The 16,822-nt window shown below is 39.4% G+C and overlaps 1 long non-coding RNA gene across 2 annotated transcripts in view; it reads left to right on the forward strand.

The window, feature by feature from the left end:
• LOC124390351 overlaps positions 1–13,558 on the forward strand; it is a 28,466-nt gene extending 14,908 nt beyond the window's left edge. For both annotated transcript variants that reach the window (XR_006926727.1, XR_006926726.1), the window contains exon 4: positions 13,103–13,558. This is a non-coding gene — a long non-coding RNA (uncharacterized LOC124390351). The remainder of the gene's footprint in view (positions 1–13,102) is intronic.
• Positions 13,559–16,822: the final 3,264 nt, after the last annotated feature.

Consider the following 16,822-nt stretch of genomic DNA (forward strand, 5'->3'; position numbering starts at 1 on the left):
ATTCGATCCTGAGCTTGAGTAGAGGTTTGTTCAGGTTTTCTCATGGATCTCTAGTTTCCTTATTCCTCCTAAATACAAGCTACCAGGTTGATTGTTTTCCTGCGATTGGTTTCAGATCCACCACTAAGCAGACCAAGACAAATGGATGGATGGATGGATGGATGGATGGATGGATGGATGGATGGATGGATGGATGGATGGAAATCTCTGGTAATGCAAATGCAGTAGTCCCAATTATTTCTTTCAGCAGATTTTGGACTCGGTAGCTATTAGCTGAGAGCGAACTTAAAAATGAAATGTTCTGGTGAGTGATGAGAAGCTTCTCACCCATAATCCCTCCATGTTGATTTCCCAGTAGATTTGGGATTACTAGTTTCTCTGCGAGCAAATCCCCATCTGATGCCGCTCTGCTACATCTGGACTAAAGGCTTTGTATTCTTAACGCTTTCCAATCCGCCAGTTTGCATGGCTTCTGGGGGTATCAAATAAAATGTTTCTATTGATCTGTATTAAGTTCCAAAGACGTTTAAATTAATTTAATCCAAATGAAAAATAAATGACATATAGAGGGAGGAAAAAGGTTACACTTTTACATCCAGCAAATAATTCAATAAGTGAAGTCATAAATGTAGTAGCTGAGTGCAAAAGTTTGCAACACTTCTTGTTTTTGCACGGAGAAAAACTGAAATCTACATGACACTATATTAGGGACGGTAAGATTTACCGATCGGCATCGGCATAACGATGTGATGCATTGTTAAAAAGTGTGTATCAGATACAAGAATCATGATGCATCGTTTTAACATATTTATGTATACATATATAATTATTATTAGTAGATACTCTATACCTTTATGATTTTGAAATTGACCAATAAATTGTGACTAATATTTTATATGTAGATCGATTTCTTCTGAATAAACTTTCTACACTCTTGTCTTTTTGCAGTGTCTTTTGTCTTGCGCTGTTAGGTTGAACACGATGCACTTTATGTGGCGAGAGCAACTAGCTCTGTGTTCTGTGATGTAGCTCTGTGTTCTGTGATGTAGCGCTATGTTGTTTTTACGTAGCACCAGGGTTCTTGAAAAATTTCATTTCACTGTGTACTATATATAGTTGAAATGACAATAAAAGCTTCTCGACTTGACTTCTGCATCATAATAGCTGTAAATCGTATCACATCATATCAGTAGTTGCTTCAGATGCATCTTTAATGTATTGTATCATTAGCTATGCACCAAGATGCAAATCTCCGTTATGGAGATGCACATTCCTGCAGCATATTGATACTAAATTAACTGAAACAGAACATGTTTGTGCATCATGTGACCATTCAATAATCAAAAATAACAAAAAAAAAGACTGTCTTTTTGATTTGGTTGATTTTTTTTATTTTGACCCATAAGTGAGAAAGCATGGTAAAAGGTGTAGGATGAGCAAACAGGTTATTAGCGTGACCATAAGTTGGTGTATTTTTAGTAAAGTTTAAAAAATTGCTGACTGGGAAAAGCTGACTTTTTTTTTAAACATGCTTTGACACCTCGGCTTTCATTATTTCAAGTTTCTGCAGAGCATGTTTGCGTAAGCAGCCATTTGAACAAACGCTGTAGTAAAAGCAGGAGGTTTAGAAATACAGAGTAATCATAAAACATGAACATGAAAATCATAGCCTGAGCAAGAAGCCGAAGACACCAAGTGAAAATGCAATCGTGGTAGACAAACGTGAGAGCATGAGTGCTGGGAAAACTGAGAGTGCGATCACGTAGACTTTCAACATGTGAACATTTTTTCGGATTCCTGCTGAGAAAACTGGATGTGACAAAATAGGAATATAAAACCTACAGACCAATATAACCAACTTGGATTTTGGACCTTTCAATCTCCCGTTTTCTTCGTCTTGACATGAAACATTCGAAACTTCATTGCATTGAGCTTGCGTTTTCTTATGTGGCATGACCTGAGGGTGCAGATTTTCTTTTCCTCAAAAGGATAAAGATCCGGTTCTCTGCTATGACGCAGCCGGAGCTGAAAGTGAGGCATTGCAGTAGTTATTAAGCTCTGTGTTGTGTTTATGTCACGGGCCACAATAAGGACAGATGAGAGCATTGGCTCCTCCCCATCCATTCGGCCACGGGGGCCGGCGGAGTTGGGAAATGGCAGCCTATGACAATATCTCTATTAAGAGTGATGGAGAGTGTGTCAGGACTAGCGCTTTATTAACGGCCGGAGCTGCTCTGCAGAGACACACTGGCGGGTGAGTAATGCCACTCAGCCAGGCTCAGCACACCTTCAAAGTACACCTCTGTCCCGCTGCTTTCATTTCCAGGAAAGGCGGAAAAGGTCATTCGTTTTGATTCGGATCAAAATATAGCAACGAATGATTCCGTTCAATTACCAGAGGCCTTCTAGAGCCTGAAAGCATATAAGTGAAAAAAAAGCTAGGAGAATGAGAAGCTTACTCAGGACAGATCTACATACATCTGACATATAGCGTAACTGTTAGATTTACTTACCAGTGAATAGACAGAGCAGGATTACTTTCAGTGATAACTGTATTCATATTTCACGCCGGTGACCAACCAGGAGCAAGCGACCTGTCAATCAGCAGAGCTCCGGAACTCTCTGCTGACATTCAGTGCCCTTTTCACATTTTCTCTAGGGATGGAAAAGAATAAATCACCCACACACACACACACACACACACACACACACACACACACACACACACACAAACCACACACTGAACCGGTCCACAACTCATAAGGCCAAAGATGAAGGACGAACTGGTACATCACCTTGCTTCTATGCAAATCGATTACGGCACCATCCGTCTGCCAAAAGCAGCCTTGGCATTTTGAGATTAAGGATGAATTGAGCCATGAAAAAAAAAAAAAAAAAAAACACACATCATAAACAACTGATGCGTCGCAAAAATCGCACATACAATTATGCTGTGTATCTATATATAAACAATAATTAAAAGGTGTGAGAAAAATATAGATTTAAATGTATAGCAAGTACATCGCTAGTCAAATGCTTGGAAACGCCTAGTTTTTATGATTTTTTGACACACGTACATGTTGATTTTGTTCGGTGAAACAAACCGAGAGGCAAAAACACACAAGAATTAAACAGTAAAGGAAATTCTGTTAACAAAAGTAATGTCAGATGAAAAACTAGAGACATGTCAGCAGAGTGCCTCACCCCCACAACCAAACAAAGGGTGAAAGCTTAATTATTCGAGGTCGTTTTAGAGCAGGGAAGGTTAAAAACCTTTTCCGGGTGAAAGGCACCAACATGGCAACCATTCCATACTTTAACATCATGCAATTTTGTACTGTATTGAACACGCCTACTGAAATGTATTTAATACTTACATAATATTAACTTAATACCTAATATTTGAATACAAAAGCCTATGTTGGTAATGATGACTTCAAGATGCCTCCTGTATGGAGAAACTAGTTACACACATTGCTCAGGTTTGATTTTGGCCCATTGTTCTACAAAAACATTCTTCAAATATTGGTTCTGTGGCCTCTTCTATAAACTCTGATCTTTAGTTCTTAACATAGATTTTCATTGGGATTCAAGTCAGGTGATTGTCTGGACCATTCTAGCAGCTTTATCTTCTTTCTCTGAAACCAATTGAGAGTTCTCTGGCTGTGTGTTTTGGATTGTTGTCTTGCTGAAATGTCCACCCTCGTTTCATCTGCATCATCCTGGTAGATGTCAGCAGATTTTTATCAAGAATGTCTCGGAATAATTTTTCCATTCTACTTCCTTCAATTATATGAAGTTCATCAGTACCGTATGCTGAAAATCAGCCCCACAACATGATGTTCCCACCTCCAAACTTCACTGTCTCTATGATGTTTTTGGGGTGATGTGCAGTGCCTTTTGGCTTTCAAACATGGTGTCTATTATGGCATCCAAATTTTATCCCAGTATTTCACATGCCTTCCCAAATGTTGTGTAGCAAACTTTAAATGAGCTTCAACATGCTTTGTCATGAGCGTGCACACAGGCCATGGCGGTTCAATGTATTACTTATTGTTTCCTTTGAAACAATTGTACCTGCTAATTTCAGGTCTTTCTGAAGATCTCCACATGTGGTCCTTGGCTCTTGGACAACTCTTCTGATATTCTTTTCACTCCTCTGTCAGAAATCTTGTAAGGACCTGGTCATGGCCAACTTATGGTGAAATGTTCTTTCCACTTCTTTCCACCCAACTGGAACATTCAGAAGTTTGGAAATCCTTCTGTAATCATTGCCATCAGTATGTTTTGCAACAATAAGGTTGCAACGGTCTTGAGAGAGCATTTTGCTTTTACCCATGAGATGTTCATGAGATGTTTCTTGTGTGACACCTTGGTAACGGGACACCTTTATACAGGCCATTAGTTGGGACTGAACCAGCTGATATTAATTTGCACTGTCAAGGGGCAGGATTGCTTTCTAATTACTGATTGATTTCAGCTGGTTGCCTTTTTTGAACCTCCATTTCTTCATGTTCAATACTTTTTCCCTGTATGGTTTGATTGCATGGGTTGTTACCAACATCTGGTGAAGATTTCATGTCAATAGCACCTTTAGAAATATATTTACTGAGAAAAATTGTGACGTGTTTTTACCCGCTGTGTATATATATATATATATATATATATATATATATATATATATATATATATATATATATATAAAAACCAGTTTAGATATGCATGTACTGTAACCCGTGTCCTCTGAACTCTGTCTAGCCCTTACTATTAATCTTCTTAAATGATCAGCCTCATCATCCTTGAGCTCTTTTACTTTTCTAATCTGTGTCCTAGAGCAAAGAAAAACACAGCATAAAACATAACAGCCTTATCTATTTCAGTCCATTTTCCCCTTGTTTCAGTTCTCATAATCTGCCATGACACGAGTTTATCCTTAATGTGATGCTCTCAGCTATAGCCCTCGCTGATAATAAAAGGTTGCAGGTAAAAAATGGGTGTGTTGGACGAATGTGAAGGTTACGGCATTGATAGAGCGCCGTTTCCAGCTTCGTTGTAAACAATGTGAATAATCGCCGGGCTGACGGCTTGGGACGTGGTTTACTGAATCTTACCTGGGTGCTATATATATTTTTTTTCGTCTGCGTTCAAGGGTAGACAGCATGGGACCTAGAATGTTTTCCTCTCACTCTCTTTTTTTCTCTTTCCTTCTCCCTCTCATTAGCACTAATGACTCGAACCGGCTGCATGAAACCTGAACAGATGACCGGTGATTAATGATGATCTCTTGCTCCATTCTGTGTGTGTGTGTGTGTGTGTGTGTGTGTGTGTGTGTGTGTAGGGAAAGGTCAAGGTTGCACCAAGACAGAGCACACACACACACACACACACACACACACACAAATAAATGCCTGGATGTAAATTCAGTCCCATGTGCAAGTGGAATTTGGAAGCTGGGAGAACTCTGGTTGATGAATTTGTGTTTGAGGTTCAAAATAAATATATTTGAGTGGCACCTAAAAGTTTTAAGATACTGTCTGTTTGTGGGTTTCCTCCCAGGCTTAAATCATGCTAGCTATGCTAATAGGTGGTATCAAAACGTTTTCAAAACTAGCTCTGTTTACAAGAAAGTACTTTATTTATCTATGTTTACACACTGTCACTGTTAAAATAGTCCCCTTCTACAGCAATACAGACCTAACAGCGTTCCTGCTGCTTCTGGAATGTGTCTCTGAAGTCTTCGGAAGATTCGTGCTGGATCTATGCAACGGTACCGAAAAGAGAGACTTTTGAGCTGGATCTTTATCTTTGAGAATTGGGCAAAGTCCACAAGAGCAGGTGGTTGGGTGTGGAAGAGAGATCATGTGGATTGTTCACCGACGATCATCATGCGCAAGTTGCCGAACAGTTTTCGGGAGTTGAGCTCATTGAAGGTCTTCCTGATCTCTCGACATCTTCCAGCGATGTTCTTCCACTTGAGGCGCTCGTGCCACTCAAAACGCCTCGAATGCCTCGTCGCAGCATCGCCGAATGTCAAACGTTTGTAATGTCAAACAATTCTGCTGCAAGTTTGCCCAGTTTCATGCAGAATTAGCTCGTTGTTCTAACTTGCTGTCCATGATCAAATCGCAGACGTGGAACTGCACGTGGTCAGAGTAGCAATTTTTCTTTTTACTTTTTTCTGTTTTTTTGTTCCAAATCTTAATATCACAATAATAATAATCACAATATACGACATTCTGCAGAGCTCCAGCTTTGTCCTTTGGTTCAGGTTGTGTATCAAAGCTCAGTTTAGCAGCTCATAAGTGCAAAAACTGCTGCATCCAAAAATGCACAACGTGTTTTAATAATTTCCAGAGTTGAATCACTTTCTCGCTGAACCAGCACTGGACGTCAATGTGAACACACCAAACAGCCCTTAAAGTGCAACTTTCTGAAGAAATGGTGCTGTAGAGAAGTGCGCACTCTTCATCCTGAGCCGATGTGTCAGTGCATCTGTTAGCGTTTGTTCAGCACTTTGTTCTCAATATGGCCGACAAATGGAGGCTGACTTTTCATTCCGCCTGTGTTCTGATCTCCCCTTTTGGCAAATCTGCCTCGGTGTGCAAAACTGTCAACGGACGGAGGCTTCTCCGCGAACGTCCTGGACGCTCGGAGCATGCATATTCAAACGCGCGGGAAAGACTGATTGGTTAATTAAGATTCAGTCAGAAGGAATTTGGAGCACAGGCGTGAGAGGGATGGTCGTGCCTACCAAGCTGTGTTTAAACAGTCCAACCAGTGTTGCGGAGGTCCGCTTTAATCTAGCCGCCTCATCTCGCTGTCAGAAGCCCTGCGCTTTACAGACGAGCCATCAGCATCGGGTTACGAACATGACGCGTTTATGTTTAGACAACGTTTGCAGAGCCAGAGGGGGAAAAGAACAAGTTATTTCAAACGACCGTGAGGTTACCACTGTCCTTTTTTTTACTCATCGTAGTCTCGATCAGTAAACCACTTGCCCGCAGAAAGCCGAGCAGAGACGAGCGAGTGAACATAAAGTGCACATTTTAATCGGTGTAGACTTCTATAGTTGTGCTCGTTGTTGCTATTTATTGTTGTTGTCATGGCTGTTTGAACATCTCTGTTGTTGCAGGAACAAAAACTGGCAGCGGTTCCTGGTTAAGTGCCAGCTTGTGAGAGCGAGATCCTGTGTGATGTGGGTGGTAATTAGGAACGGGATTATCTCCCAGTCTGATGGTGTACAATGACAAGGGATTCGGAAATAATTGTAGTTTTAATGGGATGCTATCAGTTAAGTAGGCTATGCAATGGTATATGCTATATACTGTAGTAGCCAGAGTTTTAAAATTATCCTGTGGTTTGATTGTTAAAACCAGTTTTTTTCTCTCAAAGTTCAAATTTTAAAAAGTCCAAAATTCAGCTTGCGATGATACTAAAATTACAGCCCACAAGCAAACTCAAACATTCCCATTTGCTCCAAAAAGAATTCCAAAGAAATCTAATCTCATCCCTCCTGCACCAAGTGACCAATCCTATCTGCTTTTGAAGAAATTCTAAACAATTCCATCCACATTGACTCATACCTTTTACTTAAATACATGCCAGAGCCCAAACTTCTTTACTTTAACTTGAGTAACACAAGTGTTTTCAGTACTTTGATTTTTTGCAGTCTTTTAAAACATGAATATCTGTAATTCTACTGGGTAAAGGATATGTGTACTTTTGCCATCTCTGGAACCTGTTCCCAAATGTATTCTGACCAATCTTATCCAAACCATGGACACTCTTGACCATTCCTAGTTGCTCGTAGAAGGATTCTGTCCAATCCTACCTGCTCTGCACTTCACCATTCTCATTTGCATCTGGAAGAATTCTGACCAATCTCACCCAATCCATTGGGTGAATTTACATACATTCTCATCACATGCTGACAAAAGAATCTTATCCACTAAACAGATTGATTGCTGCAAAAGAATCTTGACCAATCCCACCCACTTTAGAGTCAACATTTTGCAATCTGCAACCTGCTGTTAAAGTGACCAATCCTGCCCACTCTACAAACTTTTGACAATTCATCCTGCTCTTTAAGTATAAGAATTTTTAAGTAAAGATTTTTTTTCCAATAATGTCAATCCCAAAGACACTTGGGACCAAGGCAGCAGAAAGTTTGACCAACCCTGCCTTCTCCAAAAAAACTTATGACCAGTCCCACCCTCTTGCCCAGATTTGTGTACTTTGTTTTATAACAAACTTGATTAGGTGAACCTAATCCTGAATCCTAAATGCATGATTCAGTAACAGCGCCATTTCCATTCCATGTTAAGCAAAGTGGCCTTTCTTTATATGCAACCATCCTTTCCTTATATCGCTCAAATAATGTGCATTCTCCCACCCTTTAGTTGATACGCATTAAATGGGACGTGAAGCGGGCACGAAATACAGAACGACTGCGGCCCGTGTTTAAAACCCATCAGCGAAGAGAGGCACTTCATTCTTAATCACGCCCTTGCGTTATTGGACATGCCTTCACACACCAAATGGAGAATATCAAATGAAACTGAAGCACAGTCACATGCACTGGCTCGTTTCCTGACAAGACAGCGGAAAAAAAAAAGAGAGCATGCAAGAGAGAGAGAGATCTGAAAGCTCGTTATTTGAAATTCAGTGGCAGGCCCTGCTGAATGCAGTCACGCGTTTGACACACCTCTGGCATCTTCCTAATTTCACTGTTGAGTGACCAGACTAACCAGATTTTCTGTTCAACACCCATGGTGCAACACTCACCTGGAACAAATATCAGGAATAATTAAATAATCGTCCCAGCGTCGTGAGTTTGGGAGCCGCTCTGCAGGTGGAGCTGTCTTCCGAGCAGAAGGCATCGTCGTGGAGTTCGGAGTCATGCTGATATCTCACTTAAAGATCGTTAAATCTGCAAGGACTGACTTTGAAGTGCTGTGAAGACCAAGGCCAGACAACTTCGCCAGCTCTTCAGCCCGTCATGCTCCGGTAGGATCAAAAACGAAGCGTTTTAAATTTTAACGCAGAGCTGGACTAAATTAATGCTAAAATAATTGATTCTAAAGTGTTCCCAGAGACTGCGATTAATCCAGTTAGTCCTCCATCAAGAGTTACAACATGAAGTTGAATGGTGTATATCATTATATATGTAGCAGTAAAGAATAAAGAAAAATTAATTTTTTTACAGATTTATACGAAACACATGCTTTTTTAATATCTATTAATGGTTCTTCCTGAACTCTCATCGTCTTCCAGTGATGTTCTTCAGCAATATAATCGCTCGTAAAACAAAAAAAACCTTGAACGACTTGTTACGGCTTCGCCTTATTCCAAAAGTTTGTCATGTCAAACGTCTCTGTGGAGGATTTGCCAAGTTTTATGGATAAGTTCGAGTTTGCTCTTTGTTCTAACTTGCTGTCCACGATAAAATCGCAGACGTGGTCTGAATAGCACCAGTAAGCACAAATTTTTAATACGCGGGGTGTCCGCTGCTTGCTGTCAGCTAACCTACTTGCATCTGGCTACACTATACGCATAAAAAGACACCTGACTTTCCCAGCCATATGTGGTTCTTTCCCAAACTGTTACCACAAAGTTGGGGGCACACAATTGTATAGAACATCTGTGGATGCTGTAGCATGAAATTTCTCCTTCATTTAAACCAAACCTGTTCGCAATGCCAATGCCCTTGTGCACAAAGATCTGCTTTACATGATTTGCAGTGGAAGATCTCATGCTATGGAGCTTTAACCTCAACCCTATTGATCACCTTTGAAACGAATGTGAATGCTGACAGCAACCCAGGCTTCCTTACCTCCACACCTACATTACCTACTTACTCCATTGTGACTGAATCAACAGAAATCGTCACAAAATCTAGTATCTTCCCAAAAGAGCTGAGATCATTATAACAGGAAATGAGGACTTAACACGGATTGGGATGTTCGTAAAGCTAAAAAAAATGTATATTGTCAGGCGTCCATAATTTGCAGCAAGCGAATGTTGACCTATTTTTATAGAACCACCTGACGTTTTCTGTAAGCTTACAATAAATGACTAGCTTGCAAAAAACTAGTGAATAACAAAGTTGGAGGTTTACATTTAAATCCATTGTCTCATTGTAATATTCGATGTTTGTATCCCATTGTCTAATGTAGCGTCCTGGTCCTGGGGGAACGTTGTTGGAATGACAATAACCAGCTTGGTTTGATTTGACTTGTTCCAGTTTCCTAGCGATATAAGCGAAAAAACTAACCTTAAAAAAAATACAGCTATTCTGGAACACTGACACTGGAGACTCCTTCTCGACCCCTGTGGTCTTTTATAAATGTATATGCCATGTCATGAAGACCAAAATAAATTCCGTGAACCGTGGTTGTAATAAAACCAAAACTGTCAAGTACCGAGCAGAATGTAAAACTCCGCCGGCCTCCTGCAGACTCGCTATTGTTTCCTGCCAATATAGTTGGCATCATCTTGCATGTGCGTCTTTACAGATTTACAGCGAGTGGGGAAGGGAAGTGCTCGCAAGCCAGGATTTTTCAGGCAGGCCAAGCGCTATCGCGTCATCTCAGGCGCTCGGAGGGAGGAAGGGAGCGTAGGCAGCTCGGGCAGGGCACAGCACTCTGCCAGGCTGCTGATAAGGACGGCAGGAGCAGCTGGCATGGAGTGGAATCGTCTCCTGCCAAGGCTGCCGCTTCCAACCGGCGCTTCCTGACAGGACGCCGCTGAGCAGAGATGCAGCGCTCCATTAATATTCACACAATCGAAATGTCAGAGAAACTTACTTTCCCAGTCGACTCGCATGCAACCTCAGCAAGTAGGCAGGCCCATAAAGCAGAAGGCTGCTGCAGGATACACTGTGTGTGTGTGTGTGTGTGTGTTGATGTAATACTACGTTATACTATGTTTATGTATACGCTCAGCTGCCAAGCGAACTGGAAACTCATGGGCAAAACAATACAAAGTGCATTGCTATTTTTTTTTTTTTACGTTACTACATACTACAGCAAAAACAACATCTGCCTGGAGACTAGACAGATATGTGGGCGGAGCCAAACCATCGCAATTGTTGTCTAGATATGTTCAGGCCCCCAATCAAAAGGGGCGGGGATTAATTTGATTAAGAAATTTGAACAATATTTAAAAAACTAAACTTCTTGCTTCCTACTTTCTGACAATATTACAAGTAATCAATCTTTTTTGTGATAATTAGTCCGTTGTTTTAGTTCCTATGGTGTATTTCTTTCAGTTTTTAGATTAGTTATAATAGCTAGGTTCACTTTATATACACAAAAGTATTAGGATGCCTGATTTTCTCAGGGATTTTTGGTTACCACAAAATTGGAGGCACACAATTGTATGGGAGGTTTTTGAATGAGGTAGAATACATTTTCCCTTAAAAAATGAAATTTTCTGCATGACACTGCACCTGTGCACAAAGCCAGCTCCATGAAGATGTACTTTGCATGGGTTGGAGTGGAAGATCTCCTGCTACAGAGCTTTATTTAACACCTATGGGATGAATATGAATGCTAACTGCACCCCAGGCCTCCTCACCTTCTCACCTACTGGATGTTGCTAACAACCTTGTATATGATTGTGAACAAATTCTCCACAAACTTTAGTGCACCATCTTCCCAGAAGAGTTGAGATTATTATAACACAGAAAAGAGACTAAATGCGGGATGGTCTCTCAATGCTGTATTCTGATTGGTTGGAAAGTTTTCCTCGGACCGGTTTATACTGTGCGTTGTGGAAGGAGTCGTACATTTCGTAGCAGGAAAGACAAAAGGTTTCCGATCGAGTACAATGGTACAATGGAGAAAACACGTTGTTGCATGCTGTTGTAGTAAAATCATCAGTTTCTATAAAATACTATAGTTATTTTAAACTATATAACTAGTATGCTTTAACATATCTATAAGATAAACAATACTAGCTTTCTGTATCTGCATAGTCTAATTGATCATGATCGACGACTCCTATTACGACTCAAGGCATAAGTGTAAGCACCAAGCAGCACATGAATTGCATTATTCTGCCAAGAGAACCGAAATATGTGATCAAACTATAACAGATAATGACTGTTTTCATCACCCGGACTCATTAAGGAAAGCTAATGGTGCTATTAACCTGGCACACGTGTGATGCAATAATTGCTCCTCGATCTGAAATTACCTTAACGCTACTTTAATACACTAAAACACAGCAAAATCGATCATCTTCAATAGTAATATTTTTGCACCTGAAATTTCGCTTGAGAAAATGATGGAAGATTCGCCCACTTCACAATCACAAGCATAAATCACACACATCCCTCTTATCCCTCGTTCAATATATTATAGAACATAAAGATAATATACAGAGGAGCTTACTGGACTTCCTGGTTTGCTTCATGACTTCCTGGTTTTTTTATACCCATGCTGGATTCAGTGTGATTTTGTAAACGTTTGTGAACTCTGAGTATCTGTTTTCAGCCTGATTTCAAGCACTGTTTTTTTACGACTTTCTCGAGAGTGTTTTCATTTATAATTATATATATATATATATTTTTTATCTTCATGGCTATAAACATTATAAATGTATAAAAGTGTCCTGGGTAAAAACTGGTGCAGCTTGTTATTTATATATTTATTTATTTATTTGCTTACTTTACTTTTATCTATCTGTCTGTCTATCTGTCTGTCTGTCTGTCTGCCTGCCTGTCTGTCTGTCTGTCCATTTATTTTTTCATTAATTAGTATATTTATTTATTTTTTGTCATCTATCTATCTATCTATCTATCTATCTATCTATCTATCTATCTATCTATCTATCTATCTATCTATCTATCTATCTATCTGTCTGTCTGCCCATTCGTCCTTCTGTTCCGTTTATTCTTTTATTAATTTGTATATTTATGTATTTTTTTAGTTATCTATCTATCTATCTATCTATCTATCTATCTATCTATCTATCTATCTATCTATCTATCTATCTATCTATCTATCTATGTGATTGTGTGTTTGTGTATTTATTTGTTGTTAACTATTTCTTTGATTTGGTTATCAGTTTATGTACTTATGTATTTGTTCCCCTGTAGCGTGTCGTGACGAAGTGACTTGTGACGAAGCTGCGAAGGCGAACGCTCCCTCGAAAGCTCTATTCTTTGGCGCCATCGCACTTCCTGCACTTTTTCAATGTGAATCACGTCGTACACATGAACCGCGTTGTTGTGCAATGCTTCAACCTGCTTGTACAGAAACGACCCGAGGTCCCGGACGCCGTGTGTCTCGTCGGGAATAGAATCGCGGCCGGCTCCTGGCACAGCCAGACCACGGCGTGTGTACAGAGAGGAAGACGAAAGCACGGCTATAAATTACAGAGCGACAAGGTATCAGCAAATAAATCACCTCGGGGTGGCCTACACACAGAGAGCATAATTCATTTTGTTCTCTGGAGGTGAGAACATTTAAGCAGGAGCTTTTCAGTGCTGCAGGATGGATTGTGTCTTTTACAACATTCTTGGTGTTCTATTAAAGTTTAATGTCTGCATTAACTATGTTGTAAAACTCTTCTTCTGAGCGTTTTTTTATTCTGATCAGAAAGCATCCGCAAAACTCATAACGCCGATTCATTTATTTAAGGATTTTAGACTCCCTATTTTAAACACGAAAGTATGGTGTTTTTACTTAAACAATAGCTACGATGGATGATTCAGCGCTACGTTGCGAACGAGCGTGACGAAATCCAGCTATCTGTTCAGTTCCCGGCTTGACGCCAGCTTGGCACATGGCGAGCGCGTTACATAAGTGCGCTTCATTTCCCGGCAAAGTGTTTTTCTTGGACACTGCACATGTCTGATCTGGACTTTAATAGATGCCTCCATGCCAGGTTTTTGTCCTGCACGAGTTCCAAATCCTCTCTCATCTCTGGCATGCGGCTCCACAGGGAAGCCATCAGCAGTGCGCTTTAAACTCAGCCTCTCCTTCTGATGTGCGGTGCTCTAATAGCATCTGAGCGTGCTTTCACCGTGCTCGCTTGGCCGAGGATGAAGCGTGTGGACGTTCCCCATTTTGCTCTAATGCCGCAGACTGGAAAGATGCCTGCACCTGGTGGCACTGCCGGTCTGTGATCTCTATTAGATGTTTCCAGCACTCTAAATTTCTCTCGGCCCAGGCTCTGAAGTGCGCTTCCTTTTTTTTCTTGTGAACAATAAGCTAAGGTTCTCCAAGCACCAACTAATGACAGCAGGATGACGAAAAGGCAGAAAGTCCAAACTAGGATGCGTTTTTTCCGATTTCACTGAATTGTAAATCAAGGAAAAATCCCCAAAGCCGGATAATGCTAACTCATTTAATGGATTTATCTTCATACTTACAGTAGGACAGTTATGGCACTGTAATGTCTCTCTATCTATCTCGCTCTCATTCCTTTTGAGACATAAGTTGATCATGAATTCATTAATAATGTTCATTTAATTGTTCTAAGTTTATACTGTTCGAATTTAGTTACATTGATAATTAATGCAGAAGTTCCTCGTATTCAGAATATGATTATTATTAGTAGTAGTAGTAGTATTGTTTTATTATAGATTTATAATAGATTTATTATTATTATTATTACTACTATAATTTGGTATCTTGTAAAATAGCACTTGATGCAGCACATCACATTATTTCTCTCTTGCATTATAAATAAACCGTTATATTTAATTAATTAACTGCGTATCTTTTCCAATTTATTCTCTTAAAATTGGTCAATGGTTCACACTCAAAGCCACTATTTAAAAAAAACCAACATTTTATTGCATTCATTTAATATTACATTCATACTGATGCAGGAAAAGTTCCTTGTATTCAGAGTCGACTTATGCACAGACCGATTATCTGGCAACCCCAATCAGAGTATCTTGAATTGTAAAGCACTTGAGCTGACGCGAGACTCTTCATGAATCTGTTTTTCCGCGAGTATCGAGTTCCACAGCTGATAAGTGCTAAGGTATTACTCCCTTCAAATCGCTTGTGTATTATTATTATTTAGTCGCTTGTAAAATAGTACCTGCTGCAGAGCTTCATGTTTTTGCTCTCTCTCTTTCTCTCTATTCTGAGTAAATCATTTGATTATATTCATGCATTGCTTTTCTTTTATGTCAGGTTTCTACTATTCAAAGTTGACAAGAGCGTTGGTGATTGTTAGAGGTTTGTACACACAATCATTTTCTGGACGGCCCAATTGGATTATTTTAATCGCTTGTGTGATTAATGCCGTTAATGTTGCCTGATTTGTTCAACATGGCTGTGTTTGGGGGTATAGTTTCCCCCCCCCCCAAAGTGCAGAAGAGCGAATCCGATGTCTGGAGTGACAGTTCTGCATTCACTCATGCCATGGATGTTATGCGTTAATGGCACAGGATCGATTGACTAGTGTGTAAATTTCACATGACGTGTGCTTGAGTGCAAGCCTGGGGTTCCAATCAGCCAATCACTGACCAAGGCTGATTTTTTCTCCACTTGTACCCCTTTTAAACCTCATAAGCACAGGTTCCTTCACACGTACTTCATGTGTACAGAGCCACTGCCATTTAGAGTCCAACTCCCTGAAGCTTTCCACATGATACAGTTTCATTACACTGAGAATGTTGTCTTTACATTTCACTTCTAGAAGTGTGTGAGAGAAAGAATAACAACAATCACGATAAGAAGAAAAAGAGGAATAATGAAATAAATATCTGAGCGTCTGGCTTCCTGGGTTCGTCTCAACAGCGATGATAAAAATCCGTACAAATGAAACAAGTCGTTTTTACAAGATCATGTATAAAAAAAATTATTAAATGCTGCAGATGTTTGTGGTCCAAAGACCAGATGGTTTCATCTCTTAGAAAATGCCCTGGTTATGAAGGTTGCTTTTGTTTCGGTTCTACCGCTTTGCCGTTCCTCCTCTGAGATATTTCTGAAGTAGGATTTTGTCAGAGGCCAATACATCAAAAAACAAGTGGTTGGATTTAAGCCTGGAAAAAATCAGTTCTAAGGGGAAAGATAAATAAATAAATAATTGTGAAGAAAACTGATTTTGTTTATGAGATTATGAGGATATACTTGTATGCAGCAGCAAAATGTTGGGGATTAAAATAAATACTTGAATGGAGTGTAATATATTATAAATACATGGTTATATGTATAGTCCTTGTTCTGATTAGTACATTATTCACAGCATAAATAACAAAAAAACAAGTAAATAAATCAATAAATAAGTAATTTATTATTATTATTATTATTATTATTATTATTATTATTATTATTATTTGTGGTAGTATTATTTGTATTTTTTTACTAGAAGTAGTAACAGTACAGTTTGTTGTAATGATTAGTAGTAGGAGAAAGAGAAAGAGTACTAGTAGTATCTTATCACTTTTAGTAGTAGGAGGAGGAGGAGGAGGGGGGGGTATTTTATAACTATGATCATTAATATTTATATGAGTAGTGGTATTTTTATTATTAGTAGTAGAATTAGAAGGAGAAGTGAGATGACAGTAGTATTTTATTAAGAGTAGTAGTATTTTATTAAGAGTAGTAGTATTAGCAGAAGGAGGAGGAGTATTATCACTATGCCTATTAATATATATAGTAGTAGTGGTATTTTTAGGAGGAGGGGGGATTTTATCACTATGCCTATTAATATAGTAGTGGTATTTTTAGGAGGAGGAGGAGGAGGGTATTTTATCACTATGCCTATTAATATATATAGTAGTAGTGGTATTTTTAGGAGGGGGGTATTTTATTACTATAATTATTAATATTTATAGTAGTAGTGGTATTTTTAT

The sequence above is a fragment of the Silurus meridionalis genome, chromosome 8, assembly GCF_014805685.1.
Source record: "Silurus meridionalis isolate SWU-2019-XX chromosome 8, ASM1480568v1, whole genome shotgun sequence".
In the NCBI taxonomy this organism is placed as follows: domain Eukaryota; kingdom Metazoa; phylum Chordata; class Actinopteri; order Siluriformes; family Siluridae; genus Silurus; species Silurus meridionalis.